General features: G+C 48.4%; 1 pseudogene; it reads left to right on the top strand.

The window, feature by feature from the left end:
• The first annotated feature begins 265 nt into the window (after positions 1 to 265).
• On the top strand, positions 266 to 2118 carry LOC123184545 (cytochrome P450 99A2-like; annotated as a pseudogene).
• Positions 2119 to 5742: the final 3624 nt, after the last annotated feature.

Genomic DNA, 5742 nt, shown 5'->3' with positions numbered 1-5742 from the left:
GAAGAAAGATGGCCACCCACCGATGCGGCCATCTGCGCCACCAGCGTCACCTTCGCCCGGGACTCCCTTATCTGCACGTGTCCAGCAATCTCGATCAAAGCATGCAAACCGGCAAACGAGAAACACGAGAAACATTTTTCAAATGGGGGTGTATATGTAAGCCAATGGTGCTAGCCATTTGATTTTAACCTTGACTAATTTTTCAAATCATATATACAACCGCCGGTCCGGTGGTTGTGGAACCACCCTCTCCCGGTTGCAGCGAACCATCCTCATGGTGATGGAGCTAATTAGTGGAGCCACCCTCTTCTTGGTTTCTCTCATCTCAGTGGTGATTCTAGTTTCCTTGCTTAGCCGCAAACTATCACCAAGTTCCAAGAAGCGGCGGCCTCCCGGCCCATGGCGTCTGCCCTTGATCGGAAACCTCCACCAGATCCTCACGCCAAAGCTGCCGGTCGTCCTCCGGGACCTGGCCAAGAAGCACGGGCCGGTGATGGGCCTCCGGCTGGGCCAGGTCGACGCCGTGGTGGTCTCCTCACCGGCGGCGGCGCAGGAGGTGCTCCGGGACAAGGACCTCGCATTCGCGTCGCGGCCGAGCATCCTCATGTCGGAGATCAGTCTCTACGGAAACCTCGACGTCGCCTTCGCGCCGTACGGCGCGTACTGGCGGGCGCTGCGCAAGATCTGCGCGGCGGAGCTGCTGAGCGAGCGGAAGGTCAGGCAGTTTTCTCCGGTGAGGGACAAGGAGACCATGTCCCTCGTCAGCAACGTTCGCGAGGCGAGCAGGGGCGGCCAGCCGTTCGACCTCCGCAGGCTGCTCGTGCTGTGCTCGAATTCGGTAACCGGGAAGACGGCGTTCGGGGAGATGTGCAGCTCCGAGCTCCAGGAGCAGTTCTGGCGGTGATGGACGAGGTGCTGAAGCACGGCACGGGGCTCTGCGTCGGGGACCTCTTCCCGTCGCTGTGGTTCGTCGACGTGGTCACCGGTCTGAGAGGCCGGCTATGGCGAGCCCGCCGGCAGCAGGACGAGGTCCTGGACAAGATCATCTCTCAGTCCGAAGTGAGGCAAGGTGATCACGTTCTAAGCTCTTTGCTTAGCATCAGGGACAAAGGGGAGATGGAACTGGACAACGTCAAGGCAATCATCATGGTAATTAATTGATTGAATTTTCTAGTTTACTATTCCATTGTCTTTGCTCATGCATGTCGTCTCCTTTGTGTAGGATATGTTCTCGGCCGGGACGGAGACGACATCGTCGGCGGCCGAGTGGGTCATGTCGGACCTCATGAGGAACCCGGAGGTGATGATGAAGGCGCAGGCTGAGGTGCGACGGACGTTCGACAATAAGAGCTCTCAAGACCACGAGGGACACATAGTGGAGCTACACTACACCAAGATGGTGATCAAGGAGAGCATGAGGCTACATCCAGTGCTGCCGCTGCTGATTCCCCGTGTCTGTCGAGAGACCTGTGATGTCGGTGGGTTTGAGGTCACGGAGGGCACCAGGGTTATGGTGAATACCTGGGCATTGGGTAGGGACCCCGAGTACTGGCATGAGCCTGAGGAGTTCAGGCCGGAGCGGTTCGAGGATGGCACGGCGACCTACAAAGGCTCGCGGTTCGACTACTTGCCGTTCGGAAGCGGGAGGAGAATCTGCCCGGGTGATACCTTTGGGGTTGCCGTGTTGGAGCTCATCATGGCACGACTTCTCTACTACTTCGACTGGAGCCTCCCCGCCGGAGTGAAGCCGAGTGAGCTGGACATGGAAATGATTGTTACCTTAACCTCGAGGAGGAAGAACCAGCTGCACCTAGTGGCGACACCGTATAAGGCATGCTTATGTTAATTGAACTTAACTTAGGGGCGCTGTAGGGAATGATTACGGTTGAGTTTTTTTAGGGAACCACCGAACACCAACTTTATTATATCACTAGGAGATATGCTTGTGTTGCAACGGTAGAAAAAGTACCTCATATGCCCTCCATTTTAATCACCAAAAACTCCATGATCATGAACAACCACCTTGAGCCACGATGTTTCTCTTTTATTCCCATACTATGTAATGATTATCATGATCGCAAAACTTGTGTACATGAACTCTAGCACTGCCTCCCTTCATATTCGATAGTCAATTTGAATTGCGCCACAACGGGCCTCAAGGGTGGCGTCGAGTTCCTAACGGTGGACATGTTGGAGACGATGTCGCATCGGCAGTTTACATATTTGTGGATTCCATATGTTTATACTTCTATTTCTTGATACATTTCAATTGGTATGTTTATTGTCTTTTTAATGTCTTTTTCACATATTTGTGGTTTCGTAATATTTTTAACACTGAAATTTCAAGGCAGATTCCAACAAAATTCAATATAAATTTAAATTATGTTAGAATTCATTAGAATTAAGTGAAATTTGAAATCTCAAAATCCAAAATAATTTCTGAAATATGCGAAATTTACCATATTTTAGTGAGGTCCGAAATTATTTTGTTTCTGAAATTAAAAAAAACTTGACACCTAGTATGTTGATAAACGGATGATCACTGTCCACCACATAGTCTTATCCTCTTTTTTATCCGAAGGCAACCAGAAAAGCCTCTTTTGGTTGCCGAGTAGCGGAGCTTCATAAAATTCACAAGAACACCACTATTAATAATCAATAAAAAGAACAAGTAAATGTTCATACAATTTGCTTCCACCGCTAACTTGGAGAAAAGATAGCACCAAAATATTCCACAGTTAACAAACTAATAACAATTAAAACATCATGCTTGTTCCTTGCAGCTATTAGGCCTCAATGTCCACGTTTCACTTTCTCTACTACTTAAAAAAAGCAGTCTTATTTTTCCTGTCAGCAGAACGTTTCGCCAACCAGTTCTTCCCCTTCCCATCATGTTCCTTCATATTATTTTTTTAGTTCAACTTTTTTTTCCGATCACACCTTTTCTTTGACACCCTCCTGGTACGCTAATCAACCGTCTTAATTTACTCAACTTCTGCATCAATTCCACCTTAGTTTACTTACCAAATATTTATTTACAAAATCATAAATATTATTTGATAAACATTTATTTACACAATCATGGGCAAGATTGATAAACATTTCTTTACACAATCACGCCACTACTCCATGCTAGAATATTTATACCCCATCTCAGAGCATCTTCAATAGGCGCTGAACGCGCCACGCGCAAAAAACTGGTTTGCCGCGCGCCCATCGCCTGGTTTGGCGCGGCGCGCAGCGCTGGCTCCAGGAGCCGCGCTAAAATGCAGCGCGCGCGTCGCTCCAGCAGCGCGCAAAAATGCAGCGCGCGCGACTCTCACACAAACAACATATGCATTTCAAAACAGAAGCAAAAAGATCAGACACAAACAAAAATAAATCAAAATAAATAGTTCAATTTCATTATTACAACTCAAACAAACAGTTTATCGTTCAATACAACAAATAGTGCAATAAACACAACAATTAGTTCAACAATACAATATTAAACACACAAATCATGATGCTCTTTGTCGTCCATTCCATGCCCACCACTTCTCAATGAGATCCTTCTGAAGATCATTATGCGCTGCGGGACGTCGAATGGCAATGATAGGAGGCAACAAAACGGGCCACCCTTTCAGCCCTCCGTCGCACTCGCACCGGATGTCCCAAAAGCTCATACTGAGAGTAGTCTACATCTTGGTCACGCTCATTCTCGATGATCATGTTATGCATGATCACACAAGCGTGCATGATGTATCAAAGCATTTTCTAATCCTAAAATCTAGCTGGTTCTCTCACAATAGCAAATTGGGCTTGCAAAATCCCAAAAGCTCTCTTCACATCTTTTCTAGCCGTCGCCTGAGCATTGTGGAAATCAAGTTCTTTCTTACCTTCTGGCTTTTTCAACGCCTTGACAAATGTTTGCCACTTTGGATAGATGTCATCTGCTAGATAATAGCCATAGTTGTATGTACGGCCATTTGCTACAAACTGCACCGGTGGCAACTCACCATTTGCAATCTTATTCATCAGCGGTGACCGGTTGACAACATTGATGGCATTCAAAGACCCATGCATTCCAAAGAATGCATGCCAAATCCAAGTCTCTTGATCGGCCACCGCTTCAAGGATTATAGTGGAACCCTTTTTTTGGCCGTGGAATTGTCCATGCCATGCCTTTGGACAATTCTTCCAACTCCAATGCATGCAATCTATTGAGCCAAGCATGCCAGGAAAGTTGCGATCTTTGTTCATCGCCAATAGCCTTGCGACGTCTTCAGCATTGGGAGATCTCAAATACTCCTCGCCAAACACTAGCACAATTCCGACTGCGAAGAGCTTGACACACATGATGGCTTGGCTCTCACCCATAGCCAAGTGATCATCAACTAGATCAGCCGGTATACCGTATGCCAACATACGCAAAGCGGCTGTCACCTTCTGAAAAGTGCTATGCCCGAGCTCTCCGGCGGCATTCCTCCTTTGCTGAAAAAAGTGGTCATGGCTCGCTAGTTTCTCTGCAATGCGCCTGAACAATTCGGTGCTCATCCTAAACCGGCGACGAAAATACGACTCGGGGTATGTGGGATTCTCCGCAAAATAATGCCTGATCAATCTATTGTGGGCATCGATCCTATCCCTCCAAATTTTCTGCCGACCCATAACCGAACCACCGTGCTTCGGTTTTTTATTGATATGCATAGCTAGGTTCATTGCAAGATCCTCCTCCTCTTCCATATCAAATTCTTCTTTGGAAGAATCATACGACGAACTCATTTACAATGTTCAATACTATGCTATAAAAAACTACAATCAACATGCACGAAATTCATGGCTTTTGAGCAATACATATCTTCTAGGCGTTTTGTCGAACACCTTGCGGGCGCCGAGCGGCAGCGAGTGCGCGGGCGCTGTTCGTCGGAGGACCAGCACGCGCGAGGGGCGGCGGGACTAGAGGGGGGCCGGAGAAGCCGCCGCGGGGCGGGGATAGGCAGGGGAAGCACCGGAACGGTCGCCGGGTGGCGCGGTCGGCGGCGGCGGCGCGGCTGGATGGGGGGTGGGAGGTGCGAGCGAGCGCGCGAGAGTCCAGCGCGCGGGAGCGGGCGCAATAAATAAGCGGCGCGCGATTGAGTTTCGGCCCACACGCTGAACTACATATGCCGCGCGCGCTGTTTTCGCGCGCCCGCTGGAGCAACTATTCCGGTTGCGCGCGCGCTAAAACGGGGAATTTTGCGCCGCGGCGCTAGTTTGGCGCGGCTGTTGGAGATGCTCTCAAAGCACGTGCATTGTCTTAGTAAAGTACAGCTCACAATGACCAGTGGTGAAGCCACATATAAGCTGTGTAGTCAATTGACTTTTTAGCAACAACTTCATTTACACGCACAAATCATGCAAACTAATGATATAAACTTTTTATAAACACATATATTCAACTACACAATTTTAAATGACTACACAAAATTGAAGTCCCTGGCATGCACCACCGTCACTGAGTCGGATTGCCATTTAGAGATAAGACTAGAAATTCATATACTGCAAAGCAACAGCCAAATGAATGGTCAACATACGCTAGCTCCGCATGCAAGCTAGCCGTATTACCGGTTTCATGCAACGCACGCAAGCAGTTCGATCCAAAGCCGACTAGCTAATCTCCGCCTCTAGATCCGGACCAAATTAAAAACATCAGGGTTCTTCCATGGCTAACTCACTATATAAACCCTACCAGCATACTGAGACCCTTGGCAACAACTCAAA

The sequence above is a fragment of the Triticum aestivum genome, chromosome 2A, assembly GCF_018294505.1.
Source record: "Triticum aestivum cultivar Chinese Spring chromosome 2A, IWGSC CS RefSeq v2.1, whole genome shotgun sequence".
NCBI classification, from domain to species: Eukaryota; Viridiplantae; Streptophyta; class Magnoliopsida; order Poales; family Poaceae; genus Triticum; species Triticum aestivum.
Note: the sequence above shows the minus strand (reverse complement) of the source record. Positions and strands in the feature narration are given on the sequence as shown.